We start from the raw sequence: 26,185 nt of genomic DNA on the forward strand, positions 1-26,185 counted from the left end.
TAAAAAAACATGGCCATTATTTCTTTATTACAATTTTACGGGAACACTGGAAATGTTGAAATTAAAAAAAGTACCATATCCTATTCATTATACATTCCAACACCACACTATTATATATAGGGGTTGTATATGCATCAGGCGTTTGCAGGGCCTAAAATTCAACGAAATCACAGCTCCACACTGGTAAAAATTTTATATAGTATAGAAAAACTAGTTTAGTCAGCATTTGTTTTGACATATAATCAGTTTTCTGTCCAGTACATCATGTTTACCAGCGACTAAAAATATTATTATTATTATTATTATTATTATTTAGGAAAAATTTGGCATCCAGAGCAAACAAAATTAAAGGCACATTAGGTTTCATATTTAATTGTATTGTATTAAACTAAAATACAGGAAAGGACGTAGAGAGGAACACCTTGGCATATTTCTTCCTCGTTGGCACCAACACGGTCGCATTACTAGGTAAAATTCAGATGGTGCGAGGGTGTTTCCTCTCAACATTTCTCCCATTGTGCGCTTGTTTCAATGGAGGCACAACCAACCCCTATTTCTATGTCAAATTTTCCAGATGATCCTCGTTGGAGATATTCACGATACGCCACTGGTGTCGCTACTATTTTTATTGCATTCTACACATACGATTTGGTAGTTCAATTGCTTGTTTGACTGCTCTATGTGCATTATTAGCTGAGATAAAGCCCTGCTACGGGTAGTCAGATAGAAGTCTGCAACAACTCTTCTAGCGACTAAATGGGAAAGGATATGACAAAGTTTGTCCTCTAAAAGTTGCCTTACATTTACTGTCCTTTCGAACGATTCCAACAGTTATACCACTTTCCATTGCAAATTTTGAAGTTGCCCCCCGTTGAAGGTATTCACGAGACGCCATTGGTCTTGCTACTATTTTTATTGCATTCTACACATCCGTTTTGGTCATGCAATTACCGCGATATAGGCGGTCAGGTCAGCTGCGATATAGGCCTGGTACGTTCTTATTGAATCACCGGGTGTATATATATATATATATATATATATATATATATATAGTAGGTTCATAAAAGTGATACGGGGGGACTAGTCTACAGTATTCTAATTACTCCCCATTATCACTGCAGCATATACAAAACGATGGAAAGTAATGGCGAAGAAGCAGAAATAGATGTTACGTTTCTTATATCAGTAGGCGTACCTATTTTCAGGGATCTCTCCACGTAGGGCGTCGTTTTCCGCACTTAGCATCGCCGGAACGCCGCTCCACACTAAAATTCCGCCCTGCACCTTACCCACACTTAAAATTGCCGCGTTAATACATGAAAATAATAAAAAATACTCCGAGTTGGTGAAGTACTTCTCCACTGACAAGACCATGTACTCTTTTCTCTAACATGCCCAACTTGGCTCAAATTTACTGCGTTATAGGCTACTGCCTACTGTACCTGTTCATACTGCTAACTGTGAGCGCGATTTCTCAAAACCGGGTAATATTTAGTCAGTAGTGGGTGCCCACGCTAAGAAATTCCTGGAGGGATCTCTGTATAATTTTACTGAGGCTTTGAATTCCAATGTTCCATATAAAAATAAATAGACCTAATGTCAAACGCCCAGCAACATGGAAAATTGAATACCCTATGCTGCTTGTAGGCACAAAGTACCGGTAAATCAACTAGATGAGAACCATGTGTCAGGTGTCGTGTCTGCAGGCATAAAGACGAACTAAAGGAACATTGGCTTACCTTTTGTTTCTTTATTTCCTTCCTCTGTTCCATTTTCGTTGTTGTTTCTTAAGTAATGAAATTACTTTACCAAAGACAAGAATGCATCGTTACCAAACAGCGACCACTGATCTATAGACAAAAGAATTAACCCGGGCCGGCTAGCGAGATTTTTTCCCATGAAGCTTACGAACGGATAACATTTTCTGGGTTATGATTGGTTGTTGAGAGTCTACGGTGCTTCGGCTAAATTTTTATCGGTTATTGATGTATGTTATCTCTGGTAGTGCATATTTCTATAACGGATTCAAAGGATCGTGTAATTTTTATCTACAAAACAACACATTTCATTATATTGGAAAAATGCAATGTCCTATTGAAACAGATAAACGTGCAGTTAGTTGCATATTTTAAAACTATATGAATGCAACCGAAAACGTTAGAAAACTAAATATAGTTAAAAAGTTCCTTCACCTCAAAATTGGCAATGGTTTTCCCTGCCATCCAGGAGATATCTATACGTATTAATTCTGGTTTGGGTACAAAACCTCGCGGCCAGAACCTCGCGGCGACAAACTCGTGGACCAAAACCTCGCCTGGTCAAAACCTCGTGTCCCAAAACCTCGCGGGCCAAAATCTCGCCGGGCCGAAACCTCGCCTGGCCAAAACCTCGCCGCCCAAAACCTCACGGGACAAAATCTCGCCTGGCCAAAACACCGCCTGGCCGAAACCTCGCCTCCCAAAACCTCGCGGCCCAAAATCTCGCCTCCCAAAACCTCGCGGGCCAAAATCTCGTCTTCCAAAACCTCGCGCCCCAAAATATCGCCATACCCAAAATCTCGCCTGGCCAAAACCTCGTTGTAACGATCTCGCGACACAGAATCTCGCCTGGTCTAAATTAAGCGAGACGTAGTGTCGCCTGGGAAGAAATGTCGTCAGGATAAAACCTCTTCATGACGATTTCTTCAATGTAGAATATTCTATATATTACTATATGTATATATTTAGTAATAACACATAATTACATTAAAATAACGACAAGAAAAATTCTAATGCATGCTCTGGAAATCTCTCTCTCTCTCTCTCTCTCTCTCTATATATATATATATATATATATATATATATATATATATATATATATATATATATATATATATATATAAATTAAATGACTATGTTTGTTACATTATACCTCTTGAGCCATCCTACTGATCTCAATCAAATTTTCAACATAGATGAGGTTCCAGCCTAGGATGTCTTTTATAATTTCACTTTGTCGGCAGAACAAAAGGAAGGGGGAGTGGGATATATATATATATATATATATATATATATATATATATATAGAGCTGTAGCTAGAGATTCTGGCGTCCGAGGCGAAGTAGAATTCGGCGCCCCTACTCTCACCACACCAAACTCTTCCTTCCTCTTTTTCTTTTTACTTATAAGAAAAGCAGCAGATATTGTTACACTACACTGAATTTTTATTAAGCTGCTTGGGCAGACCATTGCAACAGCCAAAAGCGATTATTATGTATTATTTTAGAAATAAGAGCCGTTTTCAAGAGACGTATCCCGCAAGGTTTTGGCCAAGCGAAATTTTGGTTCGCGAGGTTTTGGGCGGCGAGGTTTTGGCCCGGCGAGATTTTGTCCCGCGAGGTTTTTGGCGGCAAGGTTTTGGCCACGCGAGGTTTTGCCCCGGCGAAATTTTGTCCCGCGAGGTTTTGGGCGGCGAGGTTTTGGCCACGCGAGGTTTTGGGCGACGTGGTTTTGGCCACGCGAGGTTTTGGCCCGGCGAGATTTTGTCCCGCGAGGTTTTGGCCAGGCGAGGTTTTGGCCGGAGAGATTTTGGGCGGTGATGTTTCGACCGCGAGATTTTGTCCGTATCCCATTTATTCTGGCTTAATGTCATATACTGGCAGTTATATGGAATTGAGTAACCCCCTGCATAATGAATGTATTGAATTAGTAAGACTTAGTTTGACACACTAAACACATTTAAATACATAATCCGAGAAAAGTAAGGTACTCAAATTAATACCACTCCACACTTTAAGAATTATAGGTCCACACTCCTTTCCTTCAGTTCCACAAAGTGTGGAGTACTCCACTCAATTTTAGGCCCTGGGCGTTTGTTTCATGGCCAAATAATAATGGAAAATGAAGGATAACAATTTCTTCAGTCTAAGATGAATTTATTTTTGGAATGTTTTGCCCAATGAACACCATATATAACTGATATTATAATTAATGTATATGTAATGTATTTGCTTATTAAATACTGCATGCAAGAGGAAAGAAAACACTGGTCATATATGAATTAGAAACTCCAACCTGACGTAGGCTCAAATCTTACAAATGGTGGGAGATATTGAGAAAAAATAATCAAAAATCTCCCCTTTATGATGCCCCTTGCCGATTTATTTTTTTAAATTAAGACGTCTTTCACTTATGTCTGTAAAGGGACATGTCTCGATGTTGTGAGGAATGAGAAGGAGATTTATGCTCATATGCGAATGATGCGCTGTGTAGAGAGCGCAGGTTCAGCTAGTCTATCTTTTAAGATGCTAGGTTTGCATGTTTGTTTTCAAAGAAAAGCTTATTTGTTTGTCTCCAGTTCTTTCGACAATGAGATCTCAAAAACCACAAGTGCTAGAAACATGCCGTTTTTCCTAGTCGATTCCAAATTTTGTGTAGATTGTCCAGTTCCAGTTGAATATTTGAAAAAATGTCCGTTATTTCTTTATTACATTTTTTGAGGTACACTGGAGTGTTGAAATGTTAAAAAAAGTAAAGCATCATATCCTATGGGTTATACATTCCAACACAACATAATTGTATATTGGAGTTGCACATATCTCAAGCGTTTGTTTCATGGCAAAATGACAATGAAAAACGAATGATAACCATTTCTCCAGGCTAAGTTGAATCTTTATTGTTTGGAGTGTTTTGCCAAATTAACACCATATATCACTGACATTACAATTAATTATGTATGTGAAGCATTTGCTTATTATACACTGCATGCAAGAAGAAAGCAAACACTGATCATACATGAATTAGAAACTACAAACAGAAGTACGCTCAAATCTTGCCAATGGTGCGAGATATTGAAAAAAAAAATAATCGTAAAATCTCCCCTTGCCGATTTTGATCAAGACGTCTTTCATTTGTGTCTGTAAAGGGACATATACAAATGTGAGGAATGACAAGGAGATTCATTTTCATATGCGAATGATGCGCTGTGTAGGGAGCGCAGATTCAGCCAGTATTTTTTAATCTTTGTAATTTCATAAAATACTATTTTAGTGCTAAAGCTTTTCTATGCTCTCTATTACAACAATACTAATGTTACAAACTGATGTATTCATTTCTGCGGATAAAGTATTTGAAACAATATATAGAGAAGTTAATGTTTAAGGACACTAAAGTGTATAATTCCTCTGTCACCTTTCAAAGCGTTCTGCTTCCTTAAACTTTGTGATTTCATGTTCTTTGGAAGTTGAGGTGGGATAACAATTGTAATCCTTAATCCAATGTTATTAACTCCATTATCACTGAGAATACGGTAGAAATTTTAGAAAAGTTCTAATATCCATTTTTAAACTCTTATAATGTTTAGACTCTAAACGTCAACTCGGATTTTTTTTTTATCAAAATGAGATAATAAAACAGTTCAAGCTGACAAACTAAGCAGATGTTTATAGTGGCTCCATAGTTCCGCGACGATTTAATCAGTCGGACGACACTTAATATATTCCAGAGTTGGTGTTGTTCATTCTTATGTGTCCACGATTTAAGAGCCTGCCTTACTAAAAATAATAAGAAATTTACCATTTTTTTTTTGCTTGATTATTCATCAGTGAAAGGAGATAATGAAATGCAAGTTACCACAATCATAGATAATGCTATTCTACAACAGAAAATATGAACCTGAAGAATGTTCAGTGTTGCAATCCACAGAAATTACAGTGTTGCCAGAAAAACAATTTCCCTAAAATCTAAGTTAAGACGGCGAGTAGAGGAATGAACTCAACTGCATTTGATTACGTATCATGTTGTTTTGGTTTCTTGTGAACTACTTTTTAAATAATAGTTGTATTTAGTTTGTAATAAAGAAAATAGATTTAACATACAGTTATTGCAACTAAATAATAATGTTAATTAAAAAGTAGTTCACAAGAAACCAAAACAACATGATACGTAATCAAATGCAGTTGAGTTCATTTCTCTACTCGCCGTCTTAACTTAGATTTTAGGGAAATTGTTTTTCTGGCAACACTGTAATTTCTGTGGATTGCAACACTGAACATTCTTCAGGTTCATATTTTCTGTTGTAGAATAGCATTATCTATGATTGTGGTAACTTGCATTTCATTATCTCCTTTCACTGATGAATAATCAAGCAAAAGAAAAATGGTAAATTTCGTATTATTTTTAGTAAGGCAGGCTGTACAAGAGGAGCATCCACTATCACTACTAGAAAACCAATAGTAGATCAGTTACGTTTTTGTCTCGACCTTTAGTTGTTTTATTGAGAAATATGAGAAAAAAATATTTAATCTGTATAGATGAAATAATTATAATCATAATTCGTAGTCGTTTTATACATGTCGAACCAACCGAAATATTCTTTACACGTGTCATTTTTCCAGCCAGATATAAAGAAAGTCCTTTTAATTTATTTTCACCTAAATCTTTATTTGAATTTGTTTTTTTTTAAATCTCGTCAAGTCCAAACTCTATATATTCAATGACCCACTACTCAGTAATCACAAGCCTACACATGTAATAACGAACGAGCTTGTATAGAAGAGGAAAATGCATCACCATGTCAAGTTTGAGCGAGATCAGTTAAGTTAGGTTAATATCCTTCAATAACCACACCTTAAACATCGTTGCGCATATAGTAAGAACTTCACGATTGCACGTTAGAGATTTCACATCATTGTGTAGCGGAACAGAGTCTGCAATTATGCCAAACGTCACACAGATTGTCTGAGCTAGTAGAGCTACTTTCTTAGTTTGATTTCCTTTTGCGCAACAGCCCAAGTAATAAATTTAATTTCCCATAAATTGAGAACCAAACCATGCTAACTATAAGATTACCCAAGCTTATAAATCAGGTTAAGGTCTACCCCCGTACCAACTGTCATCCTAATCTGATAGGTTCTGTTGAACTCATACGATATAAAGCGCCCTTATGTTTAGCAGAAGTCAATGAAGAACGAAAACGAACAAGGAATTTCCAATCATATCAAACTACATTGTTTTAGTAGAGGTTGTGACGTATCTGAGAGCTGCATCTTAACAAACACTTGTACTCCTTTTCATTTTCAACGAACTTAAAGAAGTTCGTTACTGAATTTTCTGCCTGCCTGTGTGTGTGAGCATGTGTATGTCTGTTATTTGCTATTTTTCAATCTTGAGCACTCCAATGGAATTTTTCGCGTCACTCTTACCGTTCCCGAGATATTGGCCAAAACCGGCCGATTTTCGCCGATTTACGGGGTCATATCTCGGGAATCATAAGTTATAGAGAGATGATATACGAATTGGTCAATACCTAAAAGGTTGGTGAACATTTTGGTACTAAACAGTAATCTATGGCTTCTCTCCAAGTGGCCACTGGCTTAGCCAGTGGCTACCAGTTAATATTGTTACCAAAATGTTTACCATTCTCTTGGGTATTGATTAACACCAATATCTTCTCTGTATGACTTGATGTTCCCGAGATATTGGCCAAAAAATAGTTCCAATTTTGGAAGATTTAAGGATCCATATCTCGGAAACCGTAAGTCATAGAGAGATCATATTGGTGTTGATCGATACCTAATAAGATGGTAAACATTTTGATACCAAATAGTAGCAGGTGGCCACTGGTTAACTGGCCACTGTTTCCCAGATATTGGCCAAAAAAGTTCGAATTTCACGAAATTTAAAGAGTCATATCTCGGGAACCGTAAGTCATAGAGAGATGATATTTTGCGATTTTTTCCGATAAAGAGAAGAAGACGCGGGTAAAGTAATTACTTTTACATGTAGGAACAATCACAGTTATCCTTATCTTTCTATCTCTCCATTGTTTTTAAGTTGTTCTGGCAATGGTCTTGGAGCACTCTCAACTAGTTTATGATTTCAAGCTGCATTAAAAAAAAAACGGTAAAGCAAGTCCTTACCTTAAGAACGTTTTCAAGTTCTCCTTTAAGAGCGCTGGTAGAATCACTCTCCTCCAGAAGTTCCTTTCGAGTTCCTGGGGCAGATACTGTTGGGACAGAATCTGTCTTTATTTGACATTCTTGTGCTTCAGGCTGGATCTCTGACTCCTGAGCATCACTTATGGTGCTTACCAAAGCCACTGTCTGCTTTTCTTTCATTCTTTGTGGTAACTCTTTATGGGTATCCATTTCCTATAATAAAACAAAAGTATTGTCAAATTCGAACCTTAACTGAATGTTTTTAAATAGTAAAATTAAAAGTTTATGGACCTTGAAAAAACACTATTAGTACCTTAATAATTTGACCAAACACTACTGTTTGAATTGAGAACAAAACAAAGCTTTAAACCCTCTTGATAAATAGTAGCATCTGTTGCACTGTAGAATACTCAGCAGTGAAAAGTATAGGTTAAAATGGAGAGGAAGATGAATAACATGAAAATTAATAAACTAGGATAGAAACATTAAGTAAACTAAATATAAATTTCTTTGTAGACCACATATCTATTCTATCAGGCCTTGTTTCCATTTTGTACTAATACACAATAACACACTGAGCAAGGCTATGTGAAAATATGTAAAAAAAAAAAAAAAAACAAAAAAACTATCACGTAACAGTTTCAACGCAATAACTGTGTCTTTATCAGACTTCCACTCCTTCTCTGATGATTACACAATTATTGTGTTGAAACTGTTACGTGATACTGTTTTTTTTTTTTTTTTACATATTATCACATGTGTTATTGTGTATTAGTAGACCACATGTATGATCACACCATTACATTCTTTTAATTGCGTTGTGAATTTTCATGTTCTAATCTTCCTTTACAGAATGAAAATTCGAGAGCAGATCTTTTATTGAATGAAGTGAAGTTTTGAAAAAAAATGATAATTGACTGCAAAATTTCAAAATACAATGCTTACTTGAGGAGCGTTTTCATATCCTTCTACTGTGAGAGAGCTGGTAGAATCTAGTTCTCCCGTAAGTCCTTTATGAGACCCTGGGACAGAAGTAGTTGGCAGAGAATCTACTTCTCTTTGGCCTTGCTGTTCTTCAGGTAGAGTCTGTGGGTCTTCAGCATCACTGATAGACCTCACCAACGCCACTGTCTGCTTTTCCTTTAGGTTTTCTTGTAACGGTTCATGAGTATCCATTTCCTACAATAAAAAGAATATTGCCAAATTTCAATCTTAATTGCATACTTTTAAATACTGAAACTAAGAGATATTGCATCCAAACAATTTACTATTAGCGCTTTAATACTTTGATCATAAATTGAATTGACGATTTGAATGGAAAATAAGATAAACTTTTAATTCATTCGGTAAATAATAACTTCTGCTGTTTTGCTGACGTGCTCAGCAGTAATAAACCTAGGTTGCAACTGAGAGCATGGTGAATATCACGAGAATTTATGAATGAATGAAGAAGCTTTTGGAGGAAACAAATTACAAACTTCTTAGGAGACAGTACACATGACCACAGCATTACATTCTTTTCAATTGCGTTGTGAAGCTCTATGCTCACATGGGTGCCTATCTTTTGGACCTACAGCTTTTGATACCACAAAATTTCCTTGGATTAACTATACTACGGGCTGATAACTCGTATGTCCGAAATCGTCAACCATCAAAAGAACAGGAAAACACCCCTCTACACTGGAAGGTAGAAGAGGACGGCTTAAGTAAGTAAAAATAAAATTTCCTTGGACACCCTAGGATCTGAATTCGTTTGATGGGATCATTGATTGGATATCTAACAAAGAAAAACACATTCCTGAACGCTCTCTAAAGTTATAGTCTAAAGTTCGGCGACTATATTCGATGTTTTAAATGTTTACTTCATCTTCCTCTACAGAATGAAAATTTGATAGTTGTATTTTGTAAAGTGGCTTAAGCCTAAAAAAGCATCACATTGCCGCTGTTACTATCCAATCCCCACTCTCAAATATTTTTGTGGAAAATTTTATGTAAAGATATTTTTTTAATGTTTTTGTAAATTGCTAGGACTTTCACGCGATAATATTTCAGAACTTTTTATAACAGGTCAAACTTTATCACTTTGACAAGTTTCATGAGAAACATTCACACCCTAGATGCGACACCCCATAACGCAGGTAAGGAAAACCTGTACATAATACCGGTTTTTGCAGATAAAGAGTCAAGCGGAGAAAAGGTGGCTCAGTGGTAGAGCGTTATACTGGCGAGTGGAGTCCTTGATTTGATTCCCGACCGAGTAAGTTTGAATTGAACATCATCGTGTCCGTAGGTTTTCTCGGTTTAGTCATGTTTACTCTCACATTCTCATTCCACCATTTTTCCATCATCTTTCAGTTACCTTAACCATCCCTTTCCCTTAGCCTAACAGGCATACGCGTTTCAAGTTAAACTGAAAAAAGATAAAATGTTAACTGGTTGTAAATCACAAACGGACTGGAATTTAAAAAAAATAAAAGCAACGTAGAAAGGAAAGCTTGTACTGTGACATCCAATAGAGAGCTCCGCTTGCTCTACAGGGTTGTCTATCATGAGACGTCGGATGGTCACACAAAAATTTTACGATATGTAATTCGATAAACAAGTGAAAGGATAATGAAAAACAAATTTTGTTACAAAACGTTCTTCATGCGACGAATCCATTTCAAAATGCCCATTATTTAACTGATTTTTCTGACAGTGTAAGGGTTCATAATGAAATACTGATCTCCTGGAGTACACAAATAAAAAAATATCCTACAAAAGTTTATTATTTTTCCATGATCGTTCTCAGTGATGCATCAAATTACCTACCTGACTAAATTTTCCAGTTGCCACTCGGTGCTCCATGACAGACGCCCCTGTGCAGCAAGTCTCACTAGGTGCGTATTCTGATGTCTTTGTACCTCATTTTTGATCTCATCCGTTTATTTCCAGCTACTTGAGATTCGTAATAATTTGACCCCATATCTCAACGCAGAACAACTCAAAATTAAATAGTAACTACATAGTAAACGGTGCCTTGTGCCGTAGTGATCTTTATATTGGTATTATAGAGTAAAATAAAGGAAAATGGGATTTAATTTAATATTAGAAACAGCGCTGTTTCCTTCTATACTGTTTCCTTCTATATTATTATTATTATTATTATTATTATTATTATTATTATTATTATTATTATTATTATTATTATTATTATTATTATTATTATTATTATTTTGGTAACCTATTCACCTTCCTTTTTCCTCCCTGTATTCCACTACAGTATATTTTTGCGATAGAGAGTTGGTGTTTTCTTAATTTAAATGATCTGGTATTATGGTTAGTCTTTTGTTAATGTCATGTGATTACTATACTTAATTTTGATTGGTTGTTTACCCTTCCGATGAAGGAGCCTTAAACATAAGTGATTGGGCCCGTCACTTGTTCTCTTCGCGAGGTATGTGTTACACCATATTTAATATTGTGTATAGTATATTTTATTTTGTGAATTTAAAAATCTATTCTGGGTTTTTCCGTGAGTATATTAAAAAAAAACCATGCAGATAGAAAATTGATAAATATTCTAATTGAACCATCAGTTCAAATATTGGTATTGAATTTCTATAATATAAATATGTGTATTTCAAATATGGTTTATGCTGAATATGTCTTGTGATAAGGCAGGAGCCATCTTGGACTTTTACTTCATGCAACATGTGCCTGATAAATTTTTCAGTAATTATAAATTTCTTGTGGTTTTTGCATGAATCGAAATTGTTTAAATCTACTAGTAGTTGAAAATATTTTTCAAAATCGGACAAACTTTTACGAACTTTACAAATTCGTTGTTAGATTCAACATTTCGTTTATTTTTTTTTTAAATAAAATTTGTTAATGCTATCGGAATTCTTTTTTTTGTGTTGTTTATCTAGTAGAGTTATGTTCCTGCAACCTTTGAAGACTTATTATTATTTGTTGAACTTTAGCATACCATTCTCTTTCAGTAGCTTACATTTTTACGTGCGTTAAGCGGCGTTGTAAACCACATACCTGGCCCGGGAAACTCTTCTCGGAGGGGCTACTTGTTTGAGTAGAGGGAAGGGAACGTAAAACTTTCTTTCCTGATTTTCAAAGATTTAGTTTTTCTGAGAGGGGACGGTAATGGCAACATTACCCACCTTGGCTGTTACAGCCTCACCCGAACTTTGTCCCTTCCAAAAGCTGATTGCTTTTCAGTGGTTTTCCAATAACGTTAAAAATTACATACCTTACTATTTGAAATTTTCGGGTGACCTCATATGGTACCATAACAGACAGTTGTGTGGGGCAAGTAGAGGACTCTATTCAATATTTCATTAAATATTTCTCTATCTCACTTTTATTTCACCATCTATGCTTTATAGGCACTTGACATTTTATCTAAACGAAATCCGGTATAATTCTACAAGCATCTACAAGAAGTGAACTTCTACCACATGCTAAGTTTTATGCAAATCGATTGATTTGGACTAAGCTCATTTTGTGGGAAGAAAGGTACAGTCCGCAGCAGAAAACTTGCAACATGAGTATGTAAGTTTATTGTGAAACTATACCTAACAGCGCAGGGAATCAACATAACGTCTAAGTGGCACGAATCACTCCAGGAGAAACCTCGGCGTCCTCCAATGCACACTTATTTTGGAGCAAAAGACTTCGTCGTTTCACAATAAACTTACATGCTCATGTTGCAGGTTTTTTGCTGCGAACTGTAAAAATCTCGAACTTGATCAAGTATAAGTCGTAAACTACTGTATAAACCTGCACGCTATAAAACGACAGTAGCTGGTACAATGAATAATGGTCTATCACCATACAGAGCTTGATCTAGAACGGATGAATATTATTGATTTTTTTTTCAAATGTCCATAACCCAAATTTAAAGACCTATATTCTTGGGAACTAATAGTTTCACTTCATAATATTACACAAGTTCGTATAACGACATTAAGTCTACTACTATGCAAGCTTGATTGAGATACCAACGAATTGGGTTGAATAATTATTTCATTATTATTGCTGTTATTTTGCGTACACCCAAAGCCTAAATTTGATTTCCGAAAACAAGGAACCAAAAAGAAAAAAAAACTGTACACCATAACATTTTCACGCTTCTAGAGAGAGAGAAGATCTGACACTATGGTAAATATCTAATTAGTATGATTTGGGTAGAACTTGTAGTTTCACGCAAATTCAACGTTAAATGTCTCATTACTCGTGGACCAAAACCTGAACACCATAATATCCAACCCTAAATGTCTCATTACTCGTGAACCAAAACCTGAACAACATAATATTTTACATCCAACCATAAATGTCTCATAACTCATGAACCAAAAACCTGAACAACCTAATAATTTACAATATTTTGTAGAAAGTTTGCAAAAATAGTGCGAAATTATATCCAGATGTGATTACTTAGATTGAACTCGTGATCTGTTTTTACCAAACATATAACTAAGAATTTACCCTAAATTTGGTGCACCATAAAGCAAGAGCCAAAGAACGAATCTCATAGAACTGTACAAGCTTGTATTGCATGCTCAAATATCAACTTGGATGTAGATGAGATGAATATAGTTGATCAATTTTTGATTATTCAAGCTCCAAACTTGATATCCAAAATCTCGGGAACCTAACACTTGCATACTACAATATCTCACAAGCTTACATATAGCAACTCAAGGTTTATCACTATAGATAATTTTATCCTGATCGAATGAATGTGATTGACCTCATAAAATCAATAGTAACTTTGATTTTGTTTTATTGAATCCATGGATGACAAAGAGACTTGGTTGCCAAGCTACGCGGAACTTACAAGATTGATAGTTTGATAGAATTTATAATTCGGTTCATAACAGAGTTACAACATAGTTACTTCTACAATTAAAGAAAATAATCTTTGTTCAAAAATGAGAGATATACAACCGATATTTCTTATTGTGCAGAGCAAAATGAATGCATGATTGTAAACACTAATGCAAGTTTTTGACAAAATGGAGGAATAACAATTAATTTGTAAACCTAAATATTGATGTTGTACGAGAAGAATGCCATTTATTAAGTAATCTTTATACTAATATATAGCCTCATTAAGCTATTTATTATTCCACTAACACGCACATAGTATTGTTAATGAAATATAACCTAAAATTATCATTACATCTTAAATTGTAGTTTCTTATTAACTATAATATTGTTCAAATATGTTTAAAGACATATATCAATTTATAAATCAAATGAAAATTAAGAAAATAGTATAACTTTTTAAACTAACTCTATGGCCTATGGAACCCGGAGGTTCAATGCCGCGTTCACAAAAGCTCTCCATTGACGTCTATCCTTAGCCAACTCAATCCGGTTTCTACTTTGTATTCCAATTTCTGCGAAACCCATCTTAATATTGTCCTCCCATCTGCGCCTAGGTCTTCCTAATGGTCGTTTTCCGATTGGTCTTCCAGTCAAGACTTTGAAAGCGTTTCTACTTTCTTCCATTCTCGCTACATGACCTGCCCACCTAAGCCTCCTAGACTTGACGACCCTAACAATATTGTTTAAACCGTATAAATTATGTAGTTCCTCGTTATGAACTTTCCGCGATTCCCCATTCCCGTTCCTCTTGGGTCCAAATATTCGTCTCAGGATCTTGTTCTCAATTACTTTCAGTCTATGTTCTTCCTTCAGAGTAAGCGACCATGTTTCGCAACCATACAGAACAACAGGCATTATTATCGATTTATATATTTTAAGCTTCAAATTCCTCGACAGAATTCGCGACGACAAGAGATTTTGAACCGAATAGTAACACGAATTCCCTGCTTTTAGACGACATTTAATTTCTTCGTGAAAATAGTTTAAGAACAACTATGAACTAGAAATTTCCGATCATTTGAAACTACACTATCTAAGTGGAGAATATATCTGAAAAGCTGCATCTTAAGAGTTACTTGTGATAATACATTTTTATGATTCCAGGCGGCAAAAATTTTAAATATAAATCTAGTACCTACCTTAGAAGCGTTTTTATCTTCCTCTACTGTGAGAGTGCTGCTCGAATCAAGTTCCCCCGTAAGTCTTCCTTGAGCCAATGAAACCGAAGTTGTTGACACAGAATCAATCTCTACTTGATATTGCTGTTCTTCAGCTAGGGCCAGCAGCTTTTGAATATCACTGATAGGACTCGCTCCTGCCATTCTCTGCTTTTCTCTTACGTTGTCTAGTAATACTTTAAGGGCATCCACTTCCTATAGTAATGGGAATATTGCAAAATTTCAATCTTAATTGCATAGTCTTAAATACTAAAGCTAAGAGCTACTTGTTCTAAACAATCCACTATTAGTACCTTAATACTTTGATCGTAAATTGAATTGATCGTTTGAATTGAAAATAAGGTAAACTTTTAATTCTCTCGGTAAATAGTAACTTCTGCTGTTCTGGAGACGTGTTGACTAGTAACAAACCTGTTAGAGAATGGAAAATAACACGGGAATTAACAAATGAGGAAAACAATGTTAAATGAAAGAAATACAAACTTCTTAGAAGACAGTATGCATTGTCACATTCTTACATTGTTTTTAATTGCGTTGTTATATTCTATGTTCACGTATGCGCCGATCCTTTTGACCTTGAAGTCCAGATTATCACAAAATTTCCTTCGACACCCCTGGATCCGAATACATTTGACTGGACTATTGCCTGGATATTTAGAACCGAAAACAAATTCTCGAACGCCCTCTGAAGTTATAGTCTAAAGTTATAAAGAATTCGGTACTATTCCATATTCTTAAATGTATACTTCATCTTCTTTTACAGATTGAAAATTCAATATTTTTTTAAAGAGTGGTTTACCCTTTAAAAAATAGCAGATTTGCAGTGTTAATATCCGCTCCCTACTTTCATATATTTTTGTGGAAAATTTTATGTCAAGAAATTTCTTAATGTTTTGTAAATTGCTAAGACTTTCACACGATAATGTTTCAGAACTTTGTATAGCAGGTAAAAATTTAGTACTTTGTTAAATTTCTTGAGAAAAATTCACATCCTAGATGTGACACCTCATAACATACGTAACGAAACCTGTACATAATAGCGGTTTTACAGATAAGAAGTCAAGCGGGTATACGGTGGCTCAGTGGTAGAGCGCTTGCCTCTTCCAAGTGCGGTCCTTTGTTCGATTCCCAGCCAAGTAAGTTCGTAGTCGACATACCGTGTTCATGTTTTTTTTCGAGAACTCCCGTTTTCTCTCTGTCTTACATTCCTATTGTGTCTTTCTCTTTCCTTAATCATCCCTCTGCGTTAACCTAACTTACATACGACCCTGTGAAGCAAGTAAAGTCTCCCGTTTGGTGTGTATTCTGATGTTTTCGTATTTCATGTTTGGCTTCATCTATTTATCTCCTGCTAGTTGAGATGAAAAATCATTTGACCCCTTATCTCGATGCCGAACAACTCAAAATTAAATGGCAACTACATTGTAAACGGTGCCTCTCCGGATTTTCCCTATCCAAAAGCTGATGCTCTTCCGTCATCTTTTCAACAATGTAAAGAAAAATGCCTACCTTGCTATTTAATATTCTCAGGGGAGTTCACGTGGGACAATGAGAGACGGTCATATGCGGCAAATGGGAAATTCCATTCCATGCCCCATTAAATTTTTCTTTATCTCGCCTTTTGTTTCCTCCATTTAAAACCAACCTGTGTGTGGAGCATAAGCACTAGACGTTTTATCTGAAACATCCAGTGTATTCTACAAGTTTTTACAGCAAGACAACACCTACCACAAGTGAAGTTTCTTCCAGATCGATTGAGCTGGGTTACGCTCGTTTATGGGGAAGAGATGCCCGAGTCTCAAATTTGATCAAGTGACCCACATGCTAAGAATCTGCATATCATAAAATTTCAGAAGCTTGTATGTCAGATCGTGGTCTATTACAGTGGTGAGCTTGATATAGCTCACATGAATATTTTTCATTTCTTTTTTCAAATTTGTATAACCCGAATTTGAATACCAATATTCACAAGAACTAATAAATTTTACATCATAATGTTTCACAAGTTCGTATAGCAACACTAAATCTACCACCATGCAAGTTTGATTAAGATCCCACTAGTTTGATTGAATAATTATTTTCTTGTTATTACTATTTTGTGTAAGTCCAAACTCTAAATTTGATGTCGAAAATAAGGGAAACAAAAACACTGAACACCATAACATTGTGCACGCTTCTAGAGAGGGAGAAGCTATGACACTATGGTAAGTATTATGTAATTAGTATGATTAGGGTAGAACTTGTAGTTTCGCGAAAATTCAACCATAAATGTCTCATTACTCGTGAACCAAAACCTGAACACCATAAGATTTTACATCTAACCATAAATTTCTCTTTACTCATGAACCACAAACCTGAACAACCAAATATTTTATAAATTTTTGCAGAAAAAATACCAGAATAATCCTAAATTTTATCCAGGCAGATTAGTTAGAATGAACTCATGACTTCTAATCGAACATATAATTGAACCTTGTCCCTAAATTTGATGGACCATAAGTCAGGAATCAAAACTGCGAACACTATAGTACTGTACAAGCTTGTATTACACGTTGGAATAAAAGCATGTCAACTTGGACGTAGATAAAATGAATATGGTTGATCAATTTTCGTGTGTTCAAGCTCCGAACTTGATGTCCAATATTTTTCTATTTGTGGAAGTTAACGCCTGCACACTAGAACCTTTTACAAACTTACATATAGCAACTTAAAGTCTATCACTATAGATAATTTCGTCCTGATCGAATGAATGTGGTTGAACTCATACGATATATATATATATATATATATATATATATATATATATATATATATATATATATATGTTTAATGTTGTTTTATTGAATCCATGAATGACAAAAAAACTGCGTTCCCATACTACACAGAACGTAGAAGATTCATAGTTTGCCGAAATTTATAATCTGCTTCATAACAGACTTACAACTTAGTATATAGTTAGGGCTTAACAAAAAAGCACTTTATGCAAAGATGAGACACATTCCAATCGATATTTCTTATTGTGCTAAACAAAATTAAATCCGTAAGTGTAAACACTCATGCACAATTTTCGAAGGAAATGGAGGGAAAACAATTAATTTCTAAACATCAAAATTGATTCTCTACGAGGACCATGCCACTTATTGAGTGAAATTTATACTAATATATGGCATCATTAGGCTCTTTATTGTTCCACTAAATAAGCACATAGTATGGTTAATGAAATATAACCTAAAATTGTCATTAAATCTTAGATGTTAACTTCTCCTTAACTAAAATACTGTTTCAACATTATAAAAGACATATTAGTTTATAGATCAAATAGAAATTAAGAAAATAAGTATTATTTCTTAAAGGATAAATTAATGAACAACAACTACGAACTGGAAATTTCTAATCATCTCAAAATACATTATCTAAGGAGAGAATATGATATATCTTATAACATCTAGCTTGTCCTAAGTTTGTTATTTCAGAATTTTGGAACTAATTAAAAAGTAGTTTACTCACTAAATGTTTCAATGATAACACACAAATTATTATTATTATTATTATTATTATTATTATTATTACTATTATTATTATTATTATTATTATTATTATTATTATTATTATTATTATTATTATTATTATTAAATATTCTGCATTCGGCTGGTTCTAGGACTAATTAGGATTTTTTTTCAATTTTAGATTTGGGCCTGGAAGTGTTCCTTCCACTTTTTTTTCGATCTTCAGCTTCCTCTTTTAACTTCCAATAGTTTCTCCTATCTTTCAAATCATCGATCAGGTGTGTTCTTCCTATTCCTCGCTTACCTTAAATCTTTCCTTCTATGGCGGTGTGAAGAAGACAATTTCTTCACAAGATGTGCCCAATCCAATTGGTCTTTCTATAAAGGATCGTGGCTAGAAGTGTCCTCTTCTCTCCTATCCGTTTTAAAACATCTTGTTTTTTTATTTATACAAATAAAATATTTATAAACTGTTCTATTTTCTGAAGGTTTTCTGTATTTACCTTTTTACTTTTACAAAATTCCTTCTTTATAATTGAAAATACATACAGTATTAATGGCTTCTTGCGTATTCTATCTTTTCACTTCTTAAACAAACATGTTAATACATGTCTGCCACACAACTACAAAACATAAATCTCCAGATCTGGCCATATAAGAAAATGATATCATACGATACGGACTATTGTCTACATCAACCTGTATATATTTATTAATGTTATCGTTATACAAGTGAAAACTGCATCTTAAAAGTTATTTGTGCTGTCACAAATTTTTATCATACCAGGCTATGAAACTTTTAAATGCAATGCTAGTGTTTACCTTAGGAGCGTATTCATGGCCTTGTACTGTGAAAGTGCTGGTAGAATCAAGCTCGCCCGTAACTTCCTTTCGAGATTCTGCGGCAGAAGTTGGTTCAACAAAATCTATCTCTGTTTGGCGTTGTTGTCCTTCAGCTAGGGCCAGTGGTTCTTGAGCATCACTGATACGGGTCACCAACTCCACTGCTTGCTTTTGTCTTTGGTTTTCGGATAACTCTTTATGAGTATCCATTTCCTACAGTAAAAGAAATATCGACAAATTTCAATCTTAATTGCGTATTCTTTGAACTAAAACTAAGAGATACTAAAAATAAATAATCCACTATTAGCATCTTAATACTTTGATCTTAAATTGAATTGACCATTTAAATTGAAAATAAGAGAAACTGTAAATTTCCTCGGTAAATAATAATTTTTGCTGCTCGACAGACGTCTTCACCAGTAAGAAACCAAAGTTAAAACTAACAAGTAAGGGACCATATGGTTGTCGCGCAAATCAGATGCAGACATACGCCATCTGATTGAGCATGAAAAGATATGGAGAACACAGAAATTTAAGGTGCTAAGGGCCATACGGAGCGGAGCAAGGAAAGAGGAAACATTGAATGTCGGCAAAATTGGAGAAAGTCAGGAATGACGGGAAAAGTTAATTTCTTGCAAACAGGGTAAGAAAGTCAACCAAAAGAAAGAAACTAAACATAACAAGGGCATCAAGGACGAAGAAAGATCATAATCAGGGTTGCCATTCAGACCGCAGTGTTGCCAGCTCTGCATAACATTGATATGGAAGATATAACACAGTATAGCAATTCATGCACAAGGAAAAATATTAGTAACACAAAAGACAATTGAAAAAGACTCTGTACACGTGCGTACAAAGGTTTAACGTAGTCGTGAGTAAATATTACACCTGCGTGAATACAAATGGAGGAAAATAGAGAACAGTACGCACCATTTGTAGTTTAATTGCAGTTGACGCGAAGATCACGAATGAATGCGTGGTCAACACACAAACATTTCTCGCAGTGAGCACAGCGGATAAAAGCAAGCTGGTCACACGCGTCTCTGCAGCATTCCCCTGTGAGTCCTTTTTCAAAGCAATATGCGGAAGGTGTTTCAAACTGTCCAGGTTGTTCATTGGAGTAGCCACATTTGAAAAACGCAAAGCATATCATATTTTGGAATCGCCTAGAGGAAAACTGGTAATGAACAAATGACTGAAGGCAGAAAAAGTTCTCACGTTGCCACACATTAATCCTGGAGAACACTAACGTATCTGTGATGAACGATCATCATCATCATCACGGAACGATGCTCCCAAACAGTTTCGTTTCTGTGTTATCATGTGTACCCCCTTCACTTTCATGTCTATATTTGTCCTCCCTTATGTACATTATTCACTCACGACTATCGTTAAACCTTTTTTACGCACGTGTACAGAGTCTTTTCAATTGTCTTTTGTGTTACTAATATTTTTCCTTGTGCATGAATTGCTATACTGTGCTATACCTTCCATATCAATGTTATGCAGAGCTGGCAACACTACGGTCTGGATGGCAACTCCGATTATGATCTTTCTTCGTCCTTGATGCCCTTGTTATGTTTAGTTTCTTTCTTTTGGTTGACTTTCTTTCCCTGTTTGCAAGAAATTAACTTTTCCCGTCATTCCTGACGTTTTTCAATTTTGCAGACATTCAATGTTTCCTCTTTCCTCGCTCCGCTCCCTATGGCCCTTAGCACCTTAAATTTCTGTGTTCTCCATATCTTTTCATGCTCAATCAGATGGCGTATGTCTGCATCTGATTTGCGCGACAACCATATGGTCCCTTACTTGTAAGAGACAGGAAAACTTCTAAATAATAATAAACAGGAAAACTTCTTATGGTGCACCTAATCGAAAGCCCTACTTGTCCTATAGTGTGAGATATCATGAGAAACCAGCTACAGGAAAATTTTACGATATATAGAATTTTTTATTTTGAAAAAAAAAGTATGAAATTCTTCTTGTGACGTATCCCTTAACCACCATTTAACTGTTTCATTTGAGTGTAGAAGAATTCACAATGAAATGGTGAAAATTTTCTAATTTACCCAAATAATAATAATAATAATAATAATAATAATAATAATAATAATAATAATAATAATAATAATAATAATAATAATAAGTTCCTTAAAAGTTGTTTGTTTTTCCGTGATGGTTCCAATGATATATAAAATTGCCTGTTCTACTAAATTTTCCAGTTACCCTCGGCGACCTATGATCGACGATCCTGTGGGGCAAATGAGGTCCCTCATGATGTTCGTACTCTGATGTTTTTGTATCTCATTTAGGTTTCATTCATTTATCTCCTCAAACACCGTGTGCGTGGGTTTTCTCGGGGTTCTCCCGTTTCCTCCCACTTTCTTGATTCCACCATTTCATTCATTACTCATCATCACCATTAGCCTAACCGGCATAACCGTGGGACGTAAAACTCAAAGATTTCATTTCATTTATCTCCAGCAACTTGAGAACATTTGACAACTTATCTCAATACAGAACAACTCACGATCAAGTGGTATCTATTTTGTAAACGGTGCCACATCCTAATTTTCTCCCCTACTTTTCCGTGGACTTTGGAACGATGTAATAAGTTACATGTCTTGATATTTAAAACTTTCAGTTGACCTCATGTGTCAACATGATAGACGGTCATGTGGTAGAAGTAAAGCATTCCATTCAATAGGCACTTAAACATTTTTTCTATCTAACTATATCTATTTGGCATCAGAATCTATCTCTATTTGGCATTGCTTGCTTCAGGTAGGGCCTGCGCCTCTTGCACATCACTGATAGAGCTTGTCGACACTACCATTTGCCTTTCTTTTATGCTTTATTGTAATTGATTATGAGTATCCATTTCCTATAGTAAAAAGAATATTGTCAAATTTCAATCTCAATTGCATATTCTTAAATACTAAATTTAAGATACTAAAACTTAACAATCCACTATTAGCACTATAATACTTTGATCTTAAATTAAATTGACAGTTTGAATTGAAAATAAGGTAAACTGTTAATTTCCTCGGTAAATAATAAGTTTTGCTGTTCTGCAGACGTGTTCACGTACTAGGGATGATTCCATACCGGGACCAAGTACCTGGATAAAACCTATATATCATCTGAAAGCTCTTGTCATGAGAAGTACGAAACCCTCACGGGCAAATCCTCAACCTGACCCTATAAGGGGCCAGTTTGTTGGTGCTTGCGACCCTATGTATGGAACATTCGACAGAAGTAAAAATGAATGTTACGATGCATCACGAGTAAGTGCCTGAGTCCATCATGTTCCTTTTTGGCTCGTTGCCAGAAAGTGGCTCCTGCAAGGGTTTGGTAATATCACTTTACACTCAGACGTACCCATTTGTTCAGTGTTACCAATGAATTGAAAATATAATGTGGCAAATGGTTTCTCTATCACTGGACGTATATCCTTGTGACGTGTCATAAACATCATTCGTCACTAGAGAAAATATACTGTGGACGTATTCCTCTCTCAAGGACCCAAGTTTGTTAGTGTTGCCAACCAATTGTAAAAATGAGAAGGTGTAAAACAGGTTTCGTTTATACACCAAGCTTGGCAGAAATATCACACGATACTATAGCACAAAGATGTTGAGTGTAATCATTCCCCAACCATTCTAGGTTGACAGTGTTGCCAACCAAGTATAAACATCACAATGTTGCAAATGGCGTGCGTGCTACGGAACGAATATAAAACAAATGTGACATAAGCAGCATTGGACAATGGAGAACATAGTGTGAGTTTCCCCTTCTCCCAAGCACCCCAGTGTAGCAGTGTTGCCAACTAATGCGAACATTCAAGATTATTGCATGAAGTCCGTAGCATTGGCGGACATAATTAGACTTTGACCCATGCTAGGTTTTCCATTGTCCAATAGTGCTTGTGTCATATTTGTTATATATTAGTTCAACTGCAGGCACGTCACTTGCAACATCGTGATGTTTATATGGTTGGCAACGCTGACAACCTAGAATGGTTGGGAAATGGTCACACTCAACGTCTTTTGCTATAGTATCGTGTGATGTTTCTGCCAAGGTTGGTGTATAAATTTCTCATCGTACGAACCTGTTTTACACCTTCTCATTTTTACAATTAGTTGGCAACACTGACAAACTGGAGTCCTTGAGAGTGGAATACGTTCACAATATATTTTCTCTAGTGACGAATGATGTTTATGCCACTTACATGGATATACGACCAGTGGTAGAGAAACTATTTGCCACATTATATTTACAATTCGTTGGCAACACTGACCAAATGGGTACGTCTGGGTGCAAAGTGATATTACCAAACCCTTGCAGGAGCCACTTTCTGGCAACGAGCCAAAAAGGAACATAATGGGCTCGGATGCTTACGTGTTATGGATCGTAACATTCATTTTTACTTCTGTCGAATATGTAATACATAGGGTCACAAACACCAACAAACTGGCCCCTTGTAAGGTGAGGTTGTGGGTTTGCCCGTGATTTGAAAACGGTCTCGTACTTCTCATAGCAAGAGCTTTCAGACGATATATAGGTTTTATCCAGATACTTTGTCCCGATATGGAATCATCCCTAGGTAGTAAGAAACCTAGGTCAAAACTAAGAGGATGGTGAATAACACGGGTATTAATGAATGATGAAAGAAATATTAAAGGAAACAAATACAAATTTCTTAGAAGACAGTATATATATTCATATCATTACATGCTTTTTATTTGCATTGTGATGTCCCATGTTGTGATGGCCACCTATTCTTTGGATCTAGAGGCCCTGATCACCACAAAATGTCTATGGACATCCAAAGATCTAGATACATTACATTGCATCATTTTTTCTTAATATCTAACAACGAAATATACATTTCTGAAGGCCCTCTGAAGTTATAAAGAAATCGGTGATGCTCCATGTTCTTAAATGTACACTTCATTTTCCTTTACAGACCGAAAATATAAGAATAGATATCTTATTCAATGGTGTCATTCTAAAAAAAATATCACATTGCGTATGTTATTACCCAGTACGCACTCTGATTTTTTTGTAGAAAAATTTTAAAGGTAATTTTCAGTGTTTTTGTAAATTGCTAATACTTTCACATGATAATATTTTATAAACTTTTATATCAATTGTTAATCTATCAGCTTTGCAAGTTTCACGCAAAAATTTGGCACCCCATAGCATAGGTAAAGAAGCCCTTTATACAACACCAGAAGTTTGAAATAAAACGACCACGGCTTGTGAATCTCAATCGGGTGAGAATACAAGAATAAAGTAAATAATAAAAATAATAGACGGGAAAAATTCTTTTGGTGCACCCAATTGAAAGCTCTACTTGTCCCACAGTGTTACGTATAATAAGACCCCAGGGATCTACACCAAAATTTTGAGATATAAACCATTGAAAGGATAATAGAATTTTTAAAAAAAGTGGATAAAATTCTTCTTGTAACGTATCTCTGGCCCACCATTTAACTATTTTATTTGACTGTAGAAGAATTCATAATGAAATGGTGACAATTTCCTAATTTACCCAAATAATAATAATAATAATAATAATAATAATAATAATAATAATAATAATAATAATAATAATAATAATAATAATAATAATAATAATAATAATAACATCCTGAAAATTTGTTTACCTTTCTATGATGGTTTCAATGATATATGGAATTGTCTGCTTTAGTAAATTTTATAGTTACCTCTCAGCGACATGTGATCGACGATTCTGTGGGGCAAGTCAAGTTCTTTATGATGTGCATACTCTCATGTTTTTGTATCTCATTTAAGTCTTATTCATTTATCTCCAGCAACTTGAGAACATTTGACAACTTATCTCAATACAGAACAACTCACGATCAGGTGGTATCTATTTTGTAAATGGTGCCACATCCTAATTTTCCTCCCTACAAAAGCTGAGTGTTGTCCATTGGACTTTTCAATTACGTAAAAAGTTACACACCTAGATATTTCAAACGTTTAGTTGACCTCAAGTGTCAACATGATAGACGGTTATGTGGGACAAGTAAAGAATTCCATTCAATGTGCAATTAAACATTTTTCTATCTCACTTTTTACCCCTACTTTTATACCCACCCGTTTGTCGTTTTTAAACACTAGACATTTTATCGAAAACAAGTATAATTCTACAAGCTTCTACAGCAAGCCAACTTCTACCAGATTTCAAATTTCATCTAGATCGTTTGGGTTGAGTTAAGCTCCTATTGGAAAAAGAAAGATGCAAATCCCAAATTTGATGAAGTATAAGTCGGAAACTTTAAATCTGGACACCTTAAAACTGTAGAAGTTCCTATAGTAGATCATGTTCTATCAGCATGCCAAGCTTGATCAAGATCAGATGAATATTATTTATTTGATAAAAAAAAAAAAAAAATAAAAACTGTAACCCAAATTTAGAGACCTATATTTTCGGGAAGTAATAGCTTCCGTGTCATAGTATTTCTCAAGCCCGTATAGCAACATTAAGTCTACCATCATGCAAGCCTGATCGAGATCCCAAGAGCTCGGTTGAACAATTATTATTATTATTTTGTTTTGCGGACGTCCAAACCCTAAACTTTACGGCCCACAACAAGGAAACCAAAGCACTGCAAAATAAAATATTTCAAAGACTTCTAGAGAGTCAAAATCTGACACTACGCTAGGTATTATCTACTTAGAATGAATTGGATTCAACTCCTAATTTCGCGAAAACTCAAACATTAAATGTCTCATTACTCGTGAATCAAAAACCAGTATACCCCAACAATCTTTTGTATCAAGTATACCAGAATACTGTTAAGGTCTGATTCAAGTCTAATTAT

The sequence above is a fragment of the Thermobia domestica genome, chromosome 17 (assembly GCF_964235325.1).
Source record: "Thermobia domestica chromosome 17, izTheDome1.hap1.1, whole genome shotgun sequence".
Classification (NCBI taxonomy): domain Eukaryota; kingdom Metazoa; phylum Arthropoda; class Insecta; order Zygentoma; family Lepismatidae; genus Thermobia; species Thermobia domestica.